General features: G+C 28.2%; 1 long non-coding RNA gene across 1 annotated transcript in view; it reads right to left on the reverse strand.

Moving 5' to 3' along the window:
- The window catches only part of LOC127277785 (uncharacterized), a 151,219-nt gene that overhangs the window by 90,494 nt on the left and 34,756 nt on the right, over positions 1-25,969 (reverse strand). Inside the window, exon 2 of the long non-coding RNA XR_007842406.1 lies at positions 20,236-20,280. This is a non-coding gene — a long non-coding RNA (uncharacterized LOC127277785). The remainder of the gene's footprint in view (positions 1-20,235; positions 20,281-25,969) is intronic.

Here is a 25,969-nt window from a genome sequence, read left to right on the forward strand (position 1 = left end):
ATGACAGAAATTCTAATTCACTCACTGAATAAAAATTCTAGTTAGAGTAACCAGAATTCTGGTTATTTTAAAAGGCATTCTAGTTAATGCAACTAGAATTCTTGTTAACTTAATTAGAAAGTAATGTTCAATATAACCTAACTAGAATTTTTTTTTCAGTGCCGAATTTTAATTTGTCCCAATTTTTATTAATACGAATTTTTTAATTGATAGAATTTTTAAGACGTCAAATTTTCATTTATCCGAAATTACAAATGACCGAACAAACAATTGACAGAAAAATTTCTGCATAATTTTTGAATTGAACCAATTTGAAATTATTAAGAAAATTGTGATTGGTCAATTTTAAAAATTGTATCGGAAATCTTCTGTCAATTGTTTGTTCGGTCGTTTGTAATTTCGGACAAATCAAAATTCGGTGTCTTAAAAATTCTATCAAAAAAAAAATTCATACAAATAAAATTTCGCGAAAAAAAAATTCGGAATTAAAATTCGGTGAATTGGATTTTTTTCATTTAAAAATTCGATTGAATGAGAATTCTGTTAAATTAAAAATTCCTCTAAATAAAAAGTCATGTAAATTAATTGGCTTGAAAATAAAAAATTCTGGCAAACAAAAATTCGGTAGCTAAAAATTTTGTTAAGTAAAAATTCGTCAAAAAAAAAAAAGAAATTCCATGAAATGCAAATTCGAAAACTAAAAATTGGTCCAAAAAATAATTATTTCTAAGAAAATTCTTTAAAATGAAAATTTTAATTAATTATCGTTTTGGGATGATCATGTGCCTCAAAAGATTGAATTTCAAAAAAGTTTTTAAATTATCAAAAGAGAGAATTGTTAAAAATCCGAATGTCTAATTGATCGAATTTCTAAAAAATTGAATTACAAAAAAAGATCGAATATTTAGAAATGCGAATTATCAAAAGATCGAATTGTTAAAAGCTCGAATTACTAAAAGTTCGGATATTTAGAAATTCAAATTATCAAAAAATGGAATTATTAAAAGCTTGTATTACTATATAAGTTCGGATTACAAAAAGATGGAATATTTACAGATATTCGAATTATATAAAGATAAAATTATTAATGGTTCAAATAACTAAAAGATCGAAATTGTTAAAAGTTCGGAATAACTAAAAAATCAAATTTCTAAAAGTTTAAATTACAAAATTATGGAATTTTCAGAAATTTAAATAATTAAAAATTCGAATTATCAAAAGATTGATTAAATGTTTGAATTACCAAAAAAATCGAATTTATGAAAGTTCGCAAATTACCGAAATATCGAACTTTTAAAAATTCGATCTTTTGATAATTCAATCTTTTTATAATTCGAGCATATGGAAATTCGATTAAATAAACATTAGAACTTTTATAAAGTTGATCTTTTAGTAATTCTTAAATTTAGAAATTTTATCCTTTGATAATTGGAATTTTTAAAAATTCAAATTCCTAAAAATTCGATCTTTTAAAAATTTAATTCTTTGGTAATTTCAACTTTTGGTATTTTTAACTTTTGATAATTCGAACTTTTGGAAATTCGATATTTTGATAATTCGAACTTTTAGAAATTTGATCTTTTGATAATTCAAACTTTTAGAAATTCGATTAATTGATAATTCGATAAAATAATAAAAGAAATAATAAATAATTAAATTCAAATCAAATATAATATTATGACACAGAACGTGGAATTTATTTCATGAAAAAAAAAACAAAACATAATATACATAAAATTTTTCTCTACGCGCGGAGAAACACTCATATTTTTTTTCTTTTTTTTTTTCATTAAAAAATCATAATTGTGTGTTCGTTTAGATAAAGACTCATCAAGATGTTTGAGTACGCATTAAAATTAAGGCAGATTGGGCTTTTCTATCTGAAAAGGCTATAGTGATCTGAGAACGGAACTCGTTTACCTGTCCTCTGCAGGTTAATGGCAACATTACAAATTAATGGACTATAAACTGCTACGACGCAAAGCACTCTGTTTTTAAGTGCATTTACTATATACGCATACACAGCTTACTTGTAAAGAATTAATAAAGCTCGTATTATATACCACAAAATAGAGATCTCGCATATATTTTATTCGAAAAACGGTTATCCTCAACAACACATGTGATTGTTGGGTTCGCACAATGTTTAATTTATGGGGAACATTAGTTGTTAAAATATTAAATGAATAAATCCGAGATTTTGTGAAGATGATCTAAAATATGATGAGGAACGGCTTTTATGTGTTCCGAGAAAATTGTAATATTTTGTTGAATTAATTATTATAATAAAATAGTTTGAAATTTTTTTTTTTTTTTAATATGAGGTCATGTGTGACGTCATTGTTGAGTATTTTATAATAATTTATTAAAGAAAATATTTCAGTTTTTGCACATAACAGCAATTTCTCATTGTACCTTTTTTTTAGACTTTTCTGACAAAATCGCAGATCAATCGATTCAATATTTTAAAAGTAAAGTTCTCGACAAAATTAATATTCTGGTCCTAACATTCAGCTAAATTCTTATTTAACTCCTTGAGGACCAATGTAACTTTCAAGCGACATAAATATTTTTTAACATTTTTTTTATTTAATCCATTTAATCAAGTAAATTTTCAATTTCAAATTTTGATTTTCAGAAACTTTAATTAATTTTCCAGAAAAATTTGTTTAAAAATAGAAAATTGCAATTTTCTAAATATATATATATATATATATCTAACCTTTTTTCTGCAACTTATGTAGCATATATTTCGTCGTCAGAAAAATCTGTTGGAAACACACGCGATTTTAAAAATTTCCAACACTCCCGAAATCACGTGTTTAAAATTAAAAAAGAAAATACTTTTTTCTAAAAATCCCGGAACAAAAAATTTACTAAAATGACAAAAAAAAAAAAAATTTTTTTTGAAACTAAAATTTTTTTGTTCGCGAGTTTAAAAAAAATTAGAGCACTCCCGAAACTATTCGCGTTAAATATAAAAATATGAAATAAAAATAACGATAAAGTAAATAATTATAGGCGTATAATTAACACAGATTTTTTTTTCAAAATTACAAAATATTGACACTAATGTTAACCACGTCTAAACATGTCAATACATGAATTGCAACTGATTTAATTATATTAACTTTGGTATTTGAACGTTGGCTTAAGGTGTCTTTTGTTTACTTCAATGTAAACATATACCGCACAGGTAGAAATATAATTCCATAATCACTTCGACGTATTTATATTAAATTATTTTGAAATTACAATTTTAATAACCTTTATTAGACCTATAATACAGTGCCGTATTTATTTACAAATTTGCTAAACAATTTTATACATTATAAAATTTAAAGTTTAAAAACAAAAATTTCCGGTCCTCTAAAGCTTAAAAATCTATTATTTCACATACACTGAGAAAAATGTTTAATCACTAACAATTTTGTTGGCATTTAAGCAACCAAACTATATGTTTGGGTCAACCAAAAAATGTGATTGAGTGTTTTTTGTTGACATAAAAAAAAGTTTGATTAGTTCAATCAAATTTTTTTTTGTTAGGTCAACAAAAATGTTTGGTTGATCAAACCAACAGTTTTTTTTTTTGTAAAATTAAAAATTTTATTCTACCTTATTTCTTTTCACTTTATCTTCTTTTTATTTATTTTATTATTTATTTATTATCAATTTAACGTTTAATTTATATTTATCCAATTGAAATATTTGTGGACTTTGAAAAATCTCATCTCCGCCTGGGATCGAACCTCTGTTTTAAAACTGAAGATCAAGAGCTCTGACCACTGGACTACCCATATCTTTGTGAGAGATTTAAACTAATTGTTCTACACTCAGAAAAAAATTCGTTTGAAGCAACCAAATTTTAGTTAAATCAACAAAATAAATGAATTAATATACAGTTAACCAAACATTTGGTTGCATAAACCAAACGTTTATTTAGCTCAATCAAATTTTTTCTTTGTTCAAAAAATTTATTAAAATAAACCAAAACAGTTATTTAGATCAAATAAATATTTATTTGAATTAAACAAATTTTGTTTGAACTAACCAAGCAAATTGGGTAAATATAAAAAACTGGTACATTTTGTTCAAACATATCTTTTTTCTGAGTGTAAGGTACGAGAGCAAATTAAATTATTTGATTGTCGTAACCAAATTTTGGTTACGACAACAAACGATCATTTGGTTTTTTAGACCAAACTATTTTGTTGTGTTAACCAAATTATTTTGCTGTCGTAACCAAATTTTGGTTGGAATTTAAAAATGTTCAACCAAATAATTTTGTTAGTCTAACCAAATGTTTGATTGAGATAACTCTACGACTTTGTTTTAACCAAGAAAAATTTCATTACAAGAACCAAAATTGTCTAATCAAACGATTTTGTTGCAAACACAAAATTTTTTTTTCAATGTATATAAATTACTTCAGTTATTTATTTATTTATTTTTTTTTTGATTAATTAACCCTTGCGCTGCTGACGGTTCAGGAAAAATAATTCTCGTAAAAAAAATCTACATTTTTCACATTTATTTTGAAGTCAGATTTAAAAAAATTCAAAATGTCAGATCCAATATGGCGGTAGAATTTTTTTAAAAATTGAACACATTCGCTTGAAAATAGTTACTCGGGGTCGCTGATTACGAATCCGGTGTCCGTTTTTCAAAATGGCGGATCCAATATGGCGGACGAATATGTTCAATTTTTAAAAATTCGACCGTCATATTGGATCCGCCATTTTGAATTTTCCAAATCTGACGTCGGATTCGTAACCCCAAAAAACTTTAGAATACCCAGTAATACTCAAAGGACCCGGCACACGCAACATTGATTTTCGGGCCTGGTCAAAATAGCTGGAATTGAAGTATTTTGTAGCTTCAGTCCTCACGAACAAAAAATGTTAATGGAAAAATCCACCAAAATTAATAGTTTTTGAGATAAAAAATAAAAAAGGAGAACGAAATCGAAAAATTGAGATTCTAAATAAAGTAAAGTACCTAAATGTTTTTAAAAAGTTTTAAGCATTCAGAATGTAACAACTTTAAGGATTTATTCTTAAATTAAAGTCAACAGTTTAAGGGACATAAAACTGTACCGAAACTGTTCCACAATTGTCCCAAACGTGTTTAAACAATTAAAAAAATATATATAAAGTTATTTTTAGGCAATCAAACTATAATATTGTTATTCGGCTAGAAAATCTAAGGGACTAGTACAGTTCCTTACATGTCCGAGAAGTGTCCCAAAATATTTTTAGAGTATTTAGAAACTATTAAAAAAGAGATTTTCAAGTAATCCAATTATAATATATTCACTGAGAAAACTGTTTGGTATCATGTATCAAAGTTTGGTTGTCCCTACCAAATTTTTTATTTGATATATGTGCAACTAACCCGTTTGGTTGGGAGTACTAAATTTTTTTGTCCAACCGTTAAATTTCGCTCAATTGAATTATTTAGTAGGTGTAACCAAATAATTTAGTCTACGTAATAAATACATTTATTAGAATCAAAAAAAATGTTCTGTTGACGTAAATAAAATTTAGTTATTTCAACTTACTGTTTTCGTTGATTAAAAAAATTTTTTTTGTAGAAATAACTAAATAATTTATTTTATATAAAATAGTTTATTTGGTCATTTTTACGATTTTGTATAAAAAATAAGGTATTTTAATTCAAGAGAGATGAGATTAATAATATAACTTTATTAAATTCATTATGCTTAGACATTACAAAAATAATTTATCTTCCCGTAAGTACACACTACGCGCGTTTCATGAAATATCTCAAAATGATATCGCATAAAATTGAGGAGCAAGTTTTCAAAAGTTGATACAGAATGCCACGAGGCATTCTAACCCCCATTCTCTTAGCAAACGTTTTGTCACTTCGTCAGCCATTCTTTCGAAATAAAAGAAACACTTTCAGTACACTTTTAAAAAATAAATATTTATAAAACTTTAATGACACTGCTACGATAATAGACCAGCCGAACAATAAAAACACATGACATAAATGATCGGATAAGCATAACGCGGAAGAGGTCCACGACTGAATAGGCCCTACGACCGACGCCACATTTTCGAGAACAGCGCGTGCGCAATTCTGCGTGCCAGCGATTTAGTACGGAGAACCAAACTGTTTAGTTCGTAGACATGAAACCTTCAAGAATATTTTTTGGTAGAGCAAACTAAATTTTTCGATTGATTGCCACTTTCTTTTCTGTTGTGCCAACCATACTTTAGTAAGGCCAACTAAAAATGCTTAACTAAATTATTTTCTTATTACGATATTATTTTTCTCAGTGTTGTCTAGCAAGCCAAATGTATAGGAACTAGTACTGTCCCATACATGAGTAGCTACAATATTGCAATTTCTAGGAAAGTTTTATATTTTGATTCACTTTAATATAAAAAAATACCTATATAAAGTATAAAATTTTTCAAAGAGTAAATTATCCGTGACTATTTTTTCATTTTTAACCTAAATGTCAATATTGATAAATAATAATTTATATCCTTTTTTTAACTTAATAAATACATTACACAAATTTCAAGATTGAGATTCTCTTTTTTTTCTAAAAAAAAAAGGCACAGTGTTTTTGAAAAGTGTCACGGTTCATTGACTGCGGTTCAATATATTATTTTGTACTGTGCTATATTTTGTGACGTAAGCGTTTTAGGACGTCAATACTGTCAATTTCTTTTCTTGAAGAGGCGGATTGAAAGGTGAAGAAGAATTTTTTGGAGCAGGTTCATTTTCACGCTTGGCAAAGTTTTTAATCGATCGCTATGAGGAGGGGGAGGGGAGGCAAAAGAGGGGAAGAATGGTGGTAAGCGAAAATGCGGTTGGAGGACAGGAAAAAGGTGGAGGGTGGAAGGTTTGGTGTGGTAGGGTTGAATGTTAGGGTAGGTTGCGGATACGGAATTCGGTCACCATTTTAATATCGATCCGCCCACCATCTCTCTTTCTCTCTCTCTCTTTCTACTCACATTCCAAGCTCACGCTCTACTCGCATCCAAAGTGATGCAATATCTTGTAGGAAATTTTTATTCACCCATTTTTTTTTTTTATCAATTATATTACTAATATATAAAATATATTGCAGAAATTATAAAAATTAAAATAAATAAAATTTTACCAAGATTTTTTAAATAAAAGATAAAGGATTAATTTTGTATTAATCTTATTAAATTGTTTATTAAAACAGAAAAAGTAAATTGAAATAAAAATAAGAATCAGACAATAAAAAGACTTTGTTTTTTTTTTTAAAAAATGTTTGTATGAATATAACAATCAACAGCAAAAGAGAGATATGCTTATGACACTATACTATAAATATGAAGTGGTGGTGAAAATTTAAAGTGTAGAAATAAAGAGATAAGCATATAAACGTTAATTTCATTTAAATTCCACCGCAAAGCGTTAAATAAAAGTTTGAAAAACTTTAATGAAAATTTGGCTCTAACACGCGCTTCGTGAAACGCTTGAAATTCAGGGAATTCATTCGATTCAAACACCTGTTATAGTACTTACCTACTGCGGGGGGGGGAAGTTATTTTACACATGAAAAAACTTAATAGTGATCGCGCGCGCACTGTTAATTTAAAACTAGCGACAAAAAAATACACTTGCAGAAATTGTCACTAGTTTCTTGCTTGGAAATTTTTTTTTTCTTTTTTTAAGTTAACAACTTGTTAATATTTATTTTTTACATTGTCATAATTTTTGAAATGATATTGCGAAAATATTTAATATTTAAAAAAATATTAAAAAACCAAAAAAAAAAAGTTTTTTTTTTTGCTAAATTCAATTCCTTCACAGTGAGAAAAATGTTTAGTATCATCTACCAAAGTTTGGTTCTCTCTACCAAATTTTTTATTTAATATAGATGCGAGACTAGATCGTTTGGTTGGTAGAACTAAATTTTTTTTTTCATTGAATCGTTTAGTTCGGTCTACTAAATTTTTTGTTTCGCACAACTAAATTATTGTTTTTAAACAATGAAAAAATTTTATTAAATGAAATTTTTTTTTTGTTTTCTCAACCAACTTTTTTTTTGGTTCACCCTTTTCGCTTTATATAATCTACCTATGCCAACTTAAATTAATTTCTATCGCGGAAAAAATCTAACACTGCTGTGGGGCTCGAACCCTCAGACTACGCAACGCAATTCGAGAACGCTGACCACTACTCTACGAATCCTATTAACAATTTGAGATTAAATAATTTTTACAGTGTATAAAGGCTGGAAAAAAACTTTCGTTCTTTTAACAAGTTTTATTTATTTACTCTCACTATACACAAATTTTTTTTTTTAAAATGTCTGAAAAACATAATAACTTTTAGCACTGAAACTACACGACGCGAACGACGTATGGTTAAAGTTGACATCCCGTGATTGGGAAGCGACGCCATATTTACAAGAACAGCGCGTGCGCAATTCAGCATGCCAGCGATTTAGTACTGGGAACCAAACTATTTAGTTCGTAAACATGACCCAAGCAAAAATTTACAACTAGCACAGTGTTTCGCCAGTACTGGCAATTACTGGCAAAGTACTGACCGCTAATATTGAACCAATATTGGCATATGTTTGGGATGATAACGTTTATTAGTACTGGTAATTAGTAATGGCTTAGTACTGGTTCAATACTGGAATTTAGCAGTAATTCTGTATTTTGCCAGTACGGGCAAAATTATAGAAACCAGTAATAAACCAGCACTTGTAGATATTCAAAATTCAGGGTTTTTTTTGCTTTTTACATTAATTAAGCAGCTGGATCGAACCGCACGCGCTCATAGCATTAACTATTAATGATAATAAATTATTATAATAACTTTTAAATTCTTATTTTTTTATATTAACATTTTACTCTTTATTTTATTATTCAAATAATTTCTTAAAGTATTATAAAATATACTAGGGGGGCTCCGCCTCTATCTTTCATTTATTTAATTAATTGTACATTACCTTTATAAATAAAAATTTATACACTTTATTTTTTGTGTTATGTTCGTATCATGAATTATGATATTTGACTTAATTTATGTTATGTTGTTTAATTTATTAAATGACTTAATTTAGGTTATGTTCGCCTTTTAACCTGACATATTTGACCTCATTTTCAGGTTATGTTTGCCTCTTGACCTGTGACCTAATTTTTCGCCTCTTCACCTGTGATATTTGGCCTAATTTTGAGGTTATGTTCGACTCTCGACCTCTCGAACAACATATTTTGAGGTTATGTTTGCCTCTTGACATGTGACCTAATTTTTGAAGTTATGTTCGCCTCTTCACCTGTGATATTTGGCCTGATTTTGAGTTTATGTTCGACTCTCGACCTCCCGAACATCATGTTTTGAGGTTATGTTTGCCTCTTGCCCTATGGCCACTGACTTGCGGGAGAGGGGGGGTAGGGGAGCATCATAATTTGAGGTTATGTTTGCCTCTTGACCTATGACCTCTATGGGTCGCGTAGGTCTTGTAGCGGAGAGCTTCATATTTTATCTAATTTTGAGGTTATGTTCGCCTCTTGACTTGCGATATTTGACCTAATTTTAAGGTTATGTTCACCTTTTGAACCGCGATATTTGACCTAATTTTGAGGGTATAATCTAACCTGATCTAAACTATTCTAACCTTACCTGGTGAAAATAGAGTTTATTTGATTCAAATATATTTTTTTCAGTGTAAGAAAAATAATTTGAAAACTTCATTAATTATGTTTTTTTTTTTATTAAAAAGTTTTAATATTAAATTTAAATTTCATAATTCCGTTCACGAACGCATTGCAGTAATCAAAAATTATTTTTGACGTGACCAAAAATAACAAATCATTTTTAAAAAAGTTTTGGGTTCACATAATACCTTAAAAATTATTTCTTGAGGCATATTGCATATTTGGACCGAAAATCTTTAAAAAAAAAAAATAATTTGACATTTTTGGTTTTTGCTAGAGCCAACTAAACTTCCCGATTTATTGCAACTTTCTATTCTGCTATGACAACAATATTTTAGTAACGCCAACTAAATTATTTTCTTATCATTACGAAATTATTTTTTTCAGTTTAGAGTTTTAATATGTTTTTGAAAAAAGGGCAAAATGCGCAAAATTTTGAAAATTTATAATTCAAAAAGTCGGGCACTATTTAGAAAAGAAAAAAATATATTTAACCAAATTTAGAGAAATTAAATTATTTATAATTATTATTTAAATTTTATTTCACTTAAATTTCACGTGAAATTGCCTATATAGTTTAGCGTTCTTCATTTATTGCAAAAAAAATGAATATTTCACATTTGAATAACAAGAATATGAAGGTAGTGTTATATATATATATATATTTATTTATAAACTTGAAAGCAAGTGTTATGCGTAAGTATATAGTTGCTTACACCATTTTCCCACGTCATTAATGCGGTATTGCGTACCTGAACTTTTAAAGTTTCGAAGGTGAAAGAGTGCTACGAACTATACCTCCTATATTAAGATTTTACTCTTAAGCTATATCAAGAAAACCTGTCCGTATGTCAAGATACTCAATTTAATCTATTGTAGAAGCTATAGCATGCTAATAAGGCTTCTGTATTAGACAATCAACTTCAATTTCCCCCATTAAAAGCAATTTATCTTTCTACGATAAATTACAGTCGAAGAAAAATAATATCAACTTGATATGAATTGAACAGATGGGAAATATTCTGAAATATATGATTACGCAAAAATTTACAACTCGAGTATATTTTAGTATATATACGATATTGTAAAATAATTTAATATATTGTTGTATTTGCAGCGAATTAGAAAGTATTAAAATATATATATATATATATATATATATATATATATACCTATTATAGTGCTAGGTAAATATACGTTATTTGAAATTTTTTTTTCTTTTTAGTTTCATTTTCATACATTTTTTTTTATTTGTAACGCTTTTTTAAGTAAATCATTTATTCATATCAATTTGCGATATGATTTTCTTCTTGATTTCGATCCTACATCATAAATACATAATTTTTCAAGAAAAACGAAAATCTTTTGTGGAGCTACTTTTAAAAAAGTCGATTTGAAAATTTAAAATGACAAAAACTCAACTCTTTTCTTCAAGAAATATTTATTTAAGAAATAATTTCATCAGATGGAATTTGTAGATATTAAAAAAAAGAATTCTTATTTGTTTTTACCAATTTCCTCTACAATTAATAATTTACTGGAAAAAGGAAAAAAAAATATAATGACAGGTTAATTATGTCCTGCCGCCGTCAGGTGGCAGAAGCATGCAGAGAGCACAAATCGCAGCTGTTATTTATTATTTTTCTAATTTTCGTTTTTCAATTTCGTTTTTTTAGGAATTTGCACTATCCTTCAGATTTAGAAAATTTATAAGATAAGGATTCTTGGAATTTTGGCCGATTTTGTAAAAAGTGTCTAATGAAATTTTTTTCTTAAATGAATATTTCTTAAAGAAAAGTTGAGTTTTTGTCATTTTAAATTTTCAAATCCTTTTTTTAAAAACAGCTCCACAGAAGATTTTTGTTTTTATTGAAAAATGATATGTATTTATGATCTAGGATCGAAATCAAGAAGAAAATCCCAGGTGCCAGAATCTTTAGGTTAATTCGGTTAAAAAAGCACCGTAAGTCTCCATCATCTAAAATATAAAAATCTAAATTAAAAATTTTTATTGTTTGTTGAATAAATAAAGAATGAATTTTTAAAACAATTTTCTTACTTTTCTTTAAATTTATAAATAAATATAATATAATTATATAACTGACTCTTTTTTATAAATTATTTTTGTATTTTAATTATCAATTTATTTATTATATAATTGAATTTTTAGGTTAGGAATCTTGTGATATCTAACCTATTTCTAAAATGATAATTACAAGGGCTGTTTTCGGCGTTTGCCCTTGGGTTAACTATGATTGGTGGGTCGCATAATTAAATTCTAAAAATCATTAGTTAAAATTTTCATTTTACGGAATTTCATTTGTCACAATTATTTTTGAGCCAAATTTTTATTTCTTCGAATCAGTATTTTATGGTATCAAAAATAATTATGACAAATGAAATGCCATAGAATGAAAATTCTAACGATTTTTAGAATATAATCATGCGTCCCGTTAACTGTAGGTTAACCCAGGGCGAACGTCGACAACAGCCAAGTAGTACCAACCATGTAACACAAAACTATATATAATGGCGCTAAATTTAAAAACCATTGACATAATATTTAATGAAAAATTATATTTAAATATTTAATATTCTTGTTCGAATTCAATAAAATTTTAATTATGACACTTTTATATAATCAAGTCTATTAAAATTCCGACATTCCGGAAATGTATAAGCGATTTTCATAATCGAAGACTAAAAATAACGTATGTTAAAATTCGTTACTATACAATTTAAATAATTACAATTTCTCTGCATCCTTCTTCCTGTCTTTCAGTTTGAAACATCAGAAGGAACAATAGTATTTAAAAATTAGGAAAAATTAATCCAAAATTGAATTCCATTGGTTAAAATTCTTCGTACGATCCTGTTTTTTTTTTTAAACGGGTACATCAAAATCCAGTTAATGATCAACATAACCAAACTATAAATTCATTAATTTAATTGGTTAAATATCAATAAAATATTATACTGTTATTGTCATTCACAGTGAATAATAATGGTTAAAGTAAATATTTATTTTGAAGTGAAAATTTGAAGAAAATTTTTCTTAGAACATAACTAGAAAGTTTTTAATTAAAATTATCTAAATGCAAAATCGAAATAGGATTATCATTTCATGAACTGAACTCAAAATGAATATATACGAAAAAAAATGAGTCCTGATGGTATTTTTTTGTGATATGAGTGAGAAGAGGCATCAATAGCATCAGGATTGTAGTTGAAATTGCGAGCATGGAACCGACTTTATTATCAATTTCCCGTGTTATGATGTAGTTGCATTGATATTATCGGTCGGGGATGGAATTGGCGGTTAGTGAAACTGTAAAATATATATTTCCACTTGGTTTGATTGCGCGACAATGCCCAATAATTTGAGCAACCGTAGATCACGCGTTTCCCTTTTATGCCCGTCGCGAAATAAAGCAAAATCCATTTATATTATATATATATATATATATATATATATATATATATATATATATATATATATATATATGTAATTCACCGAATCATAAATGTTTCTACACATAATTTGTCGACACTCTCATGCCTGGTAATATTTTTTCAAATTCGGATTTTCCCCATAGGACACGTTCTGCTTTAATATACATTATAGTAAATATAGTAATTAAAATTAGCTGACGCTCACCACCCTTGATAAATTATTTGATATCTACATTTAGAAACTTCACAAAAACGGATTAAAGAAACATTACTATAATCCATGAAATTTGTTTCATTGAAAAAAAAATCTGGTTGGAATAACCAGAATTCTAGATATTCCACAGAGAATTTTGATTAGAGTATATTTTAAATTATGATTTTGGTTTGAATCACAGAAAAAACCTAATCTCAAATTGAGTACAAAATTTATACTCAATTTGATACACATCAAAAATGAGACAGGCAGATGGCGCCACATTCTATGTTATTTAACATGAACTCGTTTTAAAATGCAACAAATATAAGTATAACTTCTTTCTGTGATCACTAGTATTCTGGTTAATTTAACCAGAATACTGGTTACTTTCATTAGAATTCTAGTTACGGTATATATTTAACTTTATGATTTTAAATATTTAGTTACATTAACCAAAATTCTGTTAAGGGAATAATAACATAATTCATTCAATCAGAATTATAGTTGGATTAACCAAAGTTTTGGTTAAATTTACTAGAATTGTTGTTGAAATAACCAGAATTATGTTATATTCCCTTAACAGAATTTTGATTAATGAAACTAAATAATAACCAGAATCATAATGTTTAATATACCGTAACCAGAATTCTGAATAAAGTAACCAAGTAATTCAACTAGAATTCTGGTTACGGTGTATTTAACATTATGATTCTGGTTATTTTTTAAGTTACATTAACCAGAATTCTGTTAATGGAATAATAACATAATTTCAACCAGAATTTTAGTTAATTTAACCAGAACTCTTGTTACTTTCACTAGAATTCTTGTTACGGTATATTAAACTTTATGATCCTAGTTATTTAGTTACATTAACCGGTATCCGGACAAAAAGTCCAAAAAAAAAATCCAGAGTAAATGAAATCCAAAATCCAAAAAAAAAATTTTTATGAACTTTGGACTTTTTTTATTGGATTTTTTGTCCTGGTCAAAAAATCCACAAAAAAAAATAAAAATATTAAAATCCAAAATAAAAAATGGAAACAATTATGTTGAATGAAATTGATGTGATTGTCTTTTTTTTTGTTTATAAAGTTATGTCATTTCAAAATCTCTCGTAACACTTAGTACTTTCACATTCAACGTCAGTAACAAAATTATTAAGTATTATTAATAACAAAATTATTATTATTATTATACAATTTTCAAAATTATCAAATACAATATGGAACCATTAGAAATTAAAACAAAAGATAGAAACGTAAATGGACATTATCAAGGCATTTCTGTGAAATATTGAAAATGCAAAAATAATAAAAGTTGTTCAGCACGCTTGACCACTATAAAATATACAGGCCAAAATCTGTTGATTAGAAAGGGTGGTTCAGCCGAGTCTCATATCGGTCATGGACCAAACCCCGATGAGGTTGAAGCTCTGCGCGTTATGTCAAGAATTAAGGTAAATTCATGCTAAATATAAAAATAAAATAGAAATGTATAAAAAAAATATTTGAATAGAAGAATTTTTTTGTTTATTTTGAAAAAAAAATTTTACGTGCAGCGATCAGCACAGACTCATCCTTAACGTCCACCTTCTGCACAGGTGGCTGGAAGGAAAAAAAAGTTTACCTACGATGCCCCTGCTGCTCAATAATATCAGGTGATTCCAAAGCATCCCCTAAGTCGAGAAAACTTGTCACAAAATCATAGCTGTTCATTTGCGAGAGTATTGCCCCTTTTTAGGGGTGATTTGGTAACTCAAATAATAAAATTAATTAAAATTATAAAATAAAATTAAATTAAAATAAATTCAATAAATATTACAAAACTATAAAAGAAATTTTTATGTTTTATTTTTTCGATTTCTGTAAAACGTATTTACAAATAAATAAAGTGAACTCAAGAAATATTTGCCACATTTATAATAAATATAATGAAAATGAAATATATTTCTACACAGATAAATACACAAAAAATTTGTTATTTGCAATTGTTATTTCTATGAAATCCAAATGTTCAAAAATGCAAGTTTTAGAAAAATTTTTTTTTTTCCTTTTTATGCATGTAAATTGAAGCTCTATAAAAGTAAAAACATTTGTAAGAATTATATAAAAGTTGTCAAAAATATTTACAAACATTAAAAAAATTTTCTTTAATAATTTACCGAATCACCCCTAAAAAGGTAGGTAAACTTTTTTTTCCTTCCAGCCACCTGTGCTTGCAATAGTGCGGTAAGTGCAAAATGTTACAGAAGCTATGCAATCACAGTTGCCCGACTTGCCTATAGTATACATAAGACGGTTCGACAAGAACGCCAGCGCTTAATGCCTGCTAACCCTACAAGCATCGAAAATCTGGAAGATTTGCCTGATACATATACGAAAACTTTGGTCGGTGAAAATTTTTTAATTTATGACTCACATAGTGATGAAGAGTACAATTTGACCTGTAATCAGATTAACCAGAATTCAGTTAAGGGAATAATTACATATTTCTCGTTGAAATAACTACACTGAGAGAAGTTTAACGCAACATCTGCATCTTTTGAGGGACAGATATTGTACCACAATTATGTGCAGACGCAGTACTAAAATCGAACAGCAGCAGCGCCAATTAAGTACTGATTCTGACCTAACTTGTGGGACAAACGATTTAGTACAGTATCTGTCCACCAAAAAGCGCAGCTACGATACAATTTAGAACCGATGTTGCTCGAAAGGTTAGGTACACTATCTGAACGTGTGTTTAGTACGAAATCTGTGTTTAACTTCTCTCAGTGTAGAATTATGTTTTTATTCCCTCATTAAAATTCTTGTTAACGTAACTAAATAATAACCAGAATCATAAGGTTAAATATACCTAAAACAGAATTCTAGTTAGACTAACCAGAATATTGGTTGGTTTAACTAAAATTTTTGTTGAAATTTCCAAAGTTATGATTTTATTCCCTAAACAGACATCTGGTTAAAGTAATAAGATTTATAGTTTTACCAGAATTATAATTTTAAATATACTGTAACCAGAATTCTAGTTGGAATTACCATCAGTGTTCTGTTTAAAATAACCAGAATTATGCGTTAATATTCCCTTAACAGAATTCTGGTTAATGTAATGAAATAATAATCAGAATTATAATGTTAAATATGCCGTAACCAGAATTCTAGTTGAATTAGTTGGTTATTTTAATTAGAATTCTGATTACGGTATATTAATCATTATAATGCTGGTTATTATTTAGTTACATTAACCAGAATTCTGTTAAGGGAATAAAACATAATTCTGGTTATTTCAACCAGAATTCTAAATACTTTAACCAGAATTTTTTTTAGGATATAACAACATGATTCTGGTTTTTTCAACCATAATTTTAGTAAATTTAACAAGAATTTTAGGTACGTAATATTTAACATTATGATTCTATTTATTCCAACCATAATTCTAGGTACTCCAAGTAGAATTTTGGATAGGGTATATTTTCTATTATGATTATAGATAAATTAATCTGAATTTTGGTTGTTTCAACTATAATTCTAGTTAATTTAACTAGAATTTTTGTTAGCTAAAATAGAATGTAATGTTAAATACACCCTAACCAGAATTTTTTCCATTATTTAGTTCTATATGTATATTTAAATTACTAATTGAATTTACATTTATCGAAGTGAGAAAGAAATTTGTTATTTAAAATTTCATTTTAATAAAAACAGAAGTTTTATTTAACCAAGTCGCAAAAGTAAATCGATAGTAGTGATGTATTGCATTTCTGTAAAAATTATCTCATTCTCCTTCCGTGGGAAATATTGGGAAACACGTTGAACGTTGCGGCAGATAACCATATTAAGGTTAACTTTAACCTGGGGGTTTTCATTTTGGGTCGCATGTATATAACGCGAGCGCCATCATATATACCTTAAATGAGCGCGACTAAAACTTTATAAGAGAGCTGAAAATATCCATACCGCTACTGGTATAACGTGCATCAAAGCAATTAAATATTTAAACGAACCGTAAATGTGAATCTCAATTTCGATTCTTGAAATAAACCGCAACTCACTCACAATTCTCACCACTGAGGACATTAATTTTTTCTCAGTAATTTTTTTTTTCTCTCCTATTTCAGGATATATCTGTCACATATACGTCAGATATTTCAGAGTCTATTAATATTCTTATATTCACGGTATTATTTAAAGACTATTGTAATTAAACATTAAAAATAAAAGAGTTATTATATAAATATTTAATATTTGCAAATATATAATAAAATTTTTTAAATAATTCAATTTAAGGACGTTTACACAGAAAAAAGTTGGACTCATATTTGTTGCATCTCAAAATAAGTTCATGTTAAATGACATAGAACGTGGTGCCATCTGTCTGTCTTATTTTTAATGTTGTTTGCAACAAAATCGTTTGGTTAAACAATTTTTGTTTTTGTAACGAAATTTTGGTTGACTGAAATAATGTCGTAGAGTTATCTCAACCAAACATTTGGTTAAGAAAAAAAATTATTTGGTTGAACATTTTTAAATTCCACCCACTGAGAAAAATGTTTTGCCAAAGCAACCAAAATTTAGTTAGGCCAACAAAAGAATTTTATTATTATTTAAGCAACTAAACTCTTTGTTTGAGTCAACCAAAAAAATTTGGTTCAGTGTTTTTTGTTGGCATAACAAAAATGTTTGGTTAGCTCAACAAAATTTTTTTGTTAGGTCAACAAAAATGTTTGGTTAATCAAACCAATAGTTTTTTTGTAATATTAAAAAATTTTATTCTATCATATTTTTTTTATTTATTTTATTATGACAGCAAATTAAATTATTTGGTTTTAGTAACCAAATCATGGTCAGGACAACAAATGGTCATTTATTGGTTTATTCGACTAAACTATTTTGTTGTGTTAACCAAATTATTTTGCTGTCGTAACCAAATTTTGGTTGGAATTTTAAAATGTTTAACCAAATAATTTTGTTGGCTTAACCAAATGTTAGGTTGAGATAATTTTACGACTTTATTTTAGCCAACCAAAAATTTGATTACAAGAACCAAAATTGCCTAACCAAACGATTTTGTTGCAAAAAAAAATGAAAAACTTTTCAGAAAGTACAATTAATAATATTATTTTAATCATTTAAATGTTAATTAATTATTTTTTTTCTAGATTTCTTCATTCTCGTGGATAAACGTGGATTTTTTCGATTGGGATACAAACGATCCAAACCAAAAGGTTCAAGACGGAATGTCCAATCCAAAAGGTCCAAAATTTTAAAGATCCAAAAGCCCAATAGTACAAAAAGTCCAAAAGTACAAATTACCCAAAATATATAATTTTATTGAAATGCATGTTTGATAAAGGTGTAAATTGTTTATAAATGTAAATGATGCCTAAGTGCTTTTATCTATTCTAGTTCTCGATTGTCGTCGAAATATTGTTAATATTGTGCCACAATAGTAAAAACTCTTTCCTCAATACTTTGAAAATTAGATGTAGGTAGTGATCGTATTTTTTGTCCCAGATTTAGCTGGTTAACCATGCATTCTGTATCGCCTTGTTCTTGCTGCAATTCATTTAAAAAAGCATAGAGGCTGGGATGGTATCGTCGACCAACAACAACTTGAAACCGATTATGCCAGCCCTCTGAAGCATTTTATTAGTTCTGGCAATTCTTTGAATGACAGCTTGATGCTGATTCCACAGAATAGGGGCATATCGAACTGACACTGATTTTCTTCTTCCTCTCGCAGCTTTTCCACGAATATACGTAACCTCAAGAAAATCATGTGTGGAATAGTATATATTTTAATAGTATATTAAATTTAAATATTTTATTAATTTCAGATTTAATTTTTAACCTCGAAGTATTCTGCTACTAGTACAAACTCCTCTGGCACATCATCCAAAAACAAATCAAAAATAGCAGGCACATCTTCCGGTGGTACGAATGCTAGAGCGCACATGCTTCGTGTTGCTTCTCGAATACTTGGATCATTTTTATTATTGTACATTTCCTGTAACCCCTCAGATTGAATTCTACGATAAACACTTTGGCACAGGTGAAATAAGCATAAATGGACAACATTGCCAATATTAGATTGTGCTGCTAAGACAGAAGGTGGTAAATCTTGGAATACTCTTAAGATTCTCGCAGGGGGACATTTAGGATGTTCAACGGCAGCCCTTTTTAAATTTGCTCTCTGTCTGAGAGCTTCTACTTCTTCTAAATCGGGCGCGTGATCATGCGAATTGGCATCTCCAACAGACAAAAGCTCCAATTTATGTCCAACATTAATTGTAGTTGCTCTCATTCTGCACTCAAGTTTCCTTCTGCATCGCCAATAAATTTTCCCTTTAACACCATTCTAATGCTTCGTATATATAAATCCATCGACGTGTAGAAATCGAACTTTCCCTACCAGTATGACATTAGCTTCTAAATCTTGACTCGCACTAGCCATTTTATATAAATCTTAACTAAAAATTTTGAATATTTAACATTTACAAAGGAGAAAACTAAAAACTAACAATTTTATGAAATGTAGGTTATTCCTGAAACAACTTCATACCAAAGTAATGACAACTAACGAAAACCTCTAGAAATAAATTTAAACATATTTTAGTCAATAACCACCCTTTTGTACATTTATTATTCTATAAAAAGTTTAATTATATAAATAGAATTACTTTCTTAAACTTTTAAATTATACGTGTACAAAATAATAATAGTATAAACTTAGTTGAGTGGGGAGGTTGATCCATGAATTATTTATTACTACTACATGAAAAAAATAAGTTTTGATAAAAAATCAAGTTGGTTATAGGATGTATGTAAACTTAGGGTAACAACTTTTAATAATAAGGAGTATCATATAAATAAAATAAAAAGTAAATAATAATCTGTTACTTACAAAATGGCCGATTTGTACACCAGTATGGTTGAACTAGAACTGCACCTAAAACGAATTATAAATTCAAAATTAATTAATTGTATTAATTATTATTAATTAATTATATTAAATTATAAGTGCAAACAAATACAAGTAGCAGTTTAGGGCCTCAAATAAAAGCCACACGGATTACAATAAAGGAAAGGAACACTCCATTGTTTTATAACACTATCTCTAGTTAAAATTCCGGATTAGAATAATCTGACTTATGAACCAAATTATTTCAGACTAATTTCGAATTAGTCCGAAACAATCTGGTTCACAGTCAGGATATTGTCATCCGGAATTAGTCCGATTGAGACTGAAATTAGTTTAGTTTATGTAACTAGTAAATTAGTTCGATTGACTCCAAAGTAAGTCCGATGATACACAATTAATGAATGCAGATTTTGGATTACTAATTCCACAGACAGGATTAATTTAAAATTTAACTAATTTTGGATTGGACTATTAATTCCGAATACACTAGTTATACCGAACTAATTCTGGATGACAAAAGCCTGACCAGAAATCGGAATGTTTGGAAACGATTGATTCCGGAAAGGAGTCCTAAGTAATCCAGAATTTGTATGCAAGAAATAAGCATTCATTGCACAACAATCAAGTGCGAACTTGATAGTGTATTTTTGTGCATCCAATTCCAAGAATTTTCCACTCCTACAGTCCCAAAAAACATTGTACTTGATTTTATAAACATTATGATTCTGGTTAGATTAATTTTTGTTATATCAACCAGAATTCTAGTTACATTGATCAAAATTCTGATTAATTTAACTAGAATTCTAGTCACGATATATTTAGCATTATAATTTTAGTTAGATTAACCAGAATTTTAGTTAGATTAACCAGAATTTTAGTTATTGCAACCGAAATTTTAGATAATTTTAATGACAATTCAGACTATTTCGGATTAAGTATTTTAAGACAATTTAAGCAAAGTAAATCCGCTACTGTTGCATACAGTTTACGGATTGTTTATCTAAAAATTTCTGCTTATTCCACATAAAGTATTATGATCAAATTGAATGCAAAATATTTGCAAACTAATTGTATCGTAGTTTCATGTAAATTTAAACTATTTCGAATTTGTCTTTTTGCGGATTCTCAAAAATACTTTGGACTTAATTTGAATTAAGTTTTTTAAGCAAACCAAATCCGCTACTGTTGAGTACTTGCGGATTGTTTACATTTCTGATTATTTAAAATTCATAGTTTGGATTTAAGTATTTTGATCAAATTAAACGCAGATTACTGCCGACTAATTGCAGAGCGATTTTTATGTAAGTTCCAAACTATTGCAAATTTTTCTTTTTGCAAATCAATTTTGGACTGTTTTCGTATTTTCGGACTAATCTAAGACATTTACACATGTGTACATAAAAATTCCTCTTCTTTTAATTTTACATCTTTCTTCCTTATTGTGTTACTTCACTGTCCCTTTCTCTCTCTCTCTCTCTCTCTCTCTCTCTCTCTCTCTCTCTCTTTGCTTCTCTTTTGCGTTTGCTCCGCGCAGCCACCCAGGAAAAACTCATGTTATTAAGCCGCGGCAAGAGTCCTTCTTCCTTCGTCCTTTCCCTCTTTCCATCGCTCCCTCGCGGTCGAACGAGCTCAAGCTAGATTAGTTCATTACCCAGCACGGCGTGTCTTCTGTTTTTGCACTCCGTGGAAATAGATTTGTTGCAAGATCGACGCTGCGTTCTTGCGTATATACAGGTTGTATCCTGTGGGTAAGAGTAGCTAAAAGAAAAGAAGAAAAAAAAACCCGTTGACTCTCGACGAAATGCCTCAAATCTCGTTCGCACTGGGTGGCCTTATTCAGTGTGTAGTGGCTCTTTGCCCTTTATTAGTGACATGATTCTGTATAACAACATCTCCACCTGACGAGGGTCACCATGAACTTCTGAATTATGTTTCTCATCCCATATATGTGGAAATTGTAAAGTGAATATATCCTCGAGGCAAGTATAGAGGAAAAACTCTTGTTTTTCATTTATTCACGATTTTTTTTTTTTTGCAATCAGAATATACGATTTGACTGACAAATATGGACATATTTATTAATATGTATTTTAAATTTTCAAACTTGGATTTTAACCACGAAATTAGAAAAAAAAATTCTTAAAGTATATTTGCAAATATTTTTTGCTCTCGCTCTTTCGAATGACGTGATTTAATATTTGTTGGAAATGTATCAATAAAAAATGTATATGTACCTACCAATAAAATGACCTATTTTTTCTATAAAAAATTATTGTTTTTTAACCCTAAAATTTTTTCAGTAATCTTTTAATAAAAAGTCAATTATACATAAAGACCGTATAATTAAAGCAAATGGGTGGGTATCCTTTAAGAAATTTTTTTTTAATGTACAAAAATAATTACAAATAAAAAATTCATTAGGGAAAAAACAAAGAAATTCTTTTTTTTTTCATCAAATGTCAAAAGTCTTGATTTTATAATGATTTTTTTTTCTATTCCCAACTGTAAAGTTTTGTTTATCTAAGAAGGGGAATAATAACAGTTACGAAGGGTGAGAACGATAGGATACTACACGAAACTACTGCATAATATAACACCTACTTCTTTGAAAATAACATATATATGCACTGGGAAAAAAAATACTCTTGAATCAAATAGTTCAATGCTATTGAATTTCCCGTTATTTATTCAATAACAATTTTATTGATTGAAAAGTATATTACATAAAATGAAAAAACGAAACTATTTAAATCAAAAGTATGGTAATGTAAAATTCATAAAAAATTTTTTTTTTTTTTTTGATTAAGTTAAAAATTTTAAAAACCCATATGATATGTTTAGAATTATAAAAAAATTTATTTTACTATTTTATAATTTTTCGTATTTTTTCGAAACATAAAACTTAAAAATATTTAATTATCAATTAAATTATATTAATATTAATAATAATATTCTTTTATTTACTTAATATGAAAAAATCTTGAGGACGAAATTTGACTGTAAAGTAATCGTTGAACGCTATGAAGCTACTGTTTCACGTTGGCCTTCGGTGGTTCTAGTCAATCACGAAAGTTAAGCAACGTTGATCGCAGGTAGTACTTTGATGGGTGACCACTAAGGAATACCAAGTTTTTCAGGCTTCAAAAAATATATATATATATGTGTGTGTGAGTGTGTGTGTGTATGGAAGGGTAAATTCTTTCGACTTAAATATATATATAGGTGTGGTGTGTATGTGAGAGTGCGAAATAAAAAAAAAATAAATATATACAAGTAGATTTTTCGGACCCCCCATCCCACTTCTTACGTAAGTTTTTAACATTATTAATGTAATTAAAAAATTAATTACAACAATACAAATGGAAAATACTTGGCAAAATCTTACGTAAGATTAGCTTCTACCCCCCACCCCCCCACGTAAGACCATGTAGAGATTTTATAAACCCCCCCTCCCCCTAAGGACCCTTACGTAATTAATAAATGGCCCATAAAAGTATTTTCTTTCTATTATTATTCCTATTTTTACAATTAATATGTAACACTGAATATTGTACTAAAATAAAACTTTTATTTTCCCAATCCCCTTCCCTATAATAAAATATTAAATTTACAACAAAAAATTCTTAAAACCCTTTAAAAACGAGTATCCCATATAATGCGCATTAATTTATATAATATTATAGGCTATAATAAGAACAATTTATCGGTGTATATCTATATAAATCTTGACCAAGTAATAAATTCAAATATATATATAAATAAAAATTATTATTTTTATTATTATCATTTTTAATATGAATTACAATTTAATAACAGATGCATGTAACTGACAATCTATTTCCAAATCATTTAATTATTAAAAGGAAATGCGCAGAATTCAGTAATTGAGAAATACTTTAGTTAAAGCTTCAAGAACATCTGTACTTTATTGTAAATAAGAATAAAATAAAAGGTTTTAAATTTAATACAACTTATGCTAGTGACCGTTACGATAAAAATTGGACTTTCTAACAAGTTCTGTATTACCAAAAATTTATCAGATGAGCTGGAGAACATTTATGACGTAGATTATCCCTTATTTTCTCTCACGCCATTGTAATAAGTAATGCTTACCCTAGGATTGCATCCAAATTTTGATAATAAAACTTAGAAGATTGGTTTTTGTTATAACTGGACTGCACTGTTCCACTAATAACAGACATGGGTTTTCATCCGAATTCAGATCAGAAGAAAAACCGAAGCCTCTACATTGTAGATTTTGGTACCAGCTCGTCATGTTCATATACGAATTTTGTAAAAGTACTATTACTCTGTCCAATTTTATACTCAAATTGAACTTTGAAGAATTTCTGTATCAAAGTGTTAGAAAAGTTTCTCCATTTATCAAGTAATCATTTAAGTACACAAGAATTTTATTTACTAAAATATTTGTGAAACCTCTTTTCTTTCTTATCTGGAAGAATTATATATGTTTGAGTTTCGTCACGGTCAATTGGACCTTTGGTCCAAGGCCCATCGACCTTTTTGTGATCTCATAAACGACATCTGGTACATACCAGTCATTCCTGCGCATATTTAAGGACACAGCAGTGGTCCTTTTTTATACATTTCACTTCTAAATTTTTAAGGTAATTCGTCAATACTTTTTATCTAAATCCTTTCTAACTCTTTGTAAAAATTTTTAGTAACCTTTACATTCCTTGTTGCAGTACTCTATAATCTGAATTAGCGACTATTCGCTTTGAATTAGTGACTATTCGCTTATTCCTAGCGCAGACTATGAAGCTGGGAATAAGTGAATAATCACTCATTGAAAATTCGCTAATTACTAGCGAATAGTTGTTAATTGCTAGCGAATAGTCGCTATTTTGATCAGTCCAGAGTATGCAGTTACGAATAAGCGAATAGTCGCTAATTCAAATGTAGAGAGTAGAATGCTGACTTCCTTTATTTTCAAGACTGGTTGCTTCAGGATAATCTCTCTCAAAGATCAATTTTAGAACTCTACATTTTTGTCTACATAAACTTGTAATCTTGTCATTAAAAGCAATATTCTTTTTCTTACATGTACCCGTGGCTCAGAGCCTTTTAATTTCAAGATAAAGCAGGAAAAATTTACTAAATTACCAAGCGGACAAAAATAAATATAAATTTTATTTCACAGGTCACAATAGTCTTCAAATATTTTCAACCTCGACTTTCTTCTACCTTTGATTTTCTTTATGGGGATAATATAGGACTGTTTCAGGAACATTTTGCAAAAAAAAATTAAAATCGAAGAGTGAGAACTTTTTTATAATTGCGATTTTTCGATTTGTTAAAGGTCCACTAAAAATTAAATTATGGGAAAGAGATAAAGTTCAGAGACAAGGTTCGAAATTAAAATGTAAAGAAATATATTTAATAAAAAGGTGTGAAGTATAGATGAATTTGAAATACACTGAGATACACGTTAAATGATTTGAAGTTAATGAGATAAACACACAGATTAGGATTTCGATCTCGCTCAATAATTGTATTAGCACTCAGACAATTAAAAATCGAACTCTATCATATCGTGACGATCTTAAGACTGACTCTAACGTGTACTTTGCTCTAGTGACAGAATTAGCAATTATAATTCGCGGCAAAGTTTAAATCATTAACAGATTTAAACATTTTTTTTCTTGAAATCGTTTTTTACTCTCTATTTACTCAATATGTTATTAAAATTGTT

This window comes from Leptopilina boulardi, unplaced genomic scaffold (genome assembly GCF_019393585.1).
Source record: "Leptopilina boulardi isolate dan_hultmark-lab unplaced genomic scaffold, ZJU_Lbou_2.1 LbouV2_179, whole genome shotgun sequence".
Taxonomy (NCBI): Eukaryota; Metazoa; Arthropoda; class Insecta; order Hymenoptera; family Figitidae; genus Leptopilina; species Leptopilina boulardi.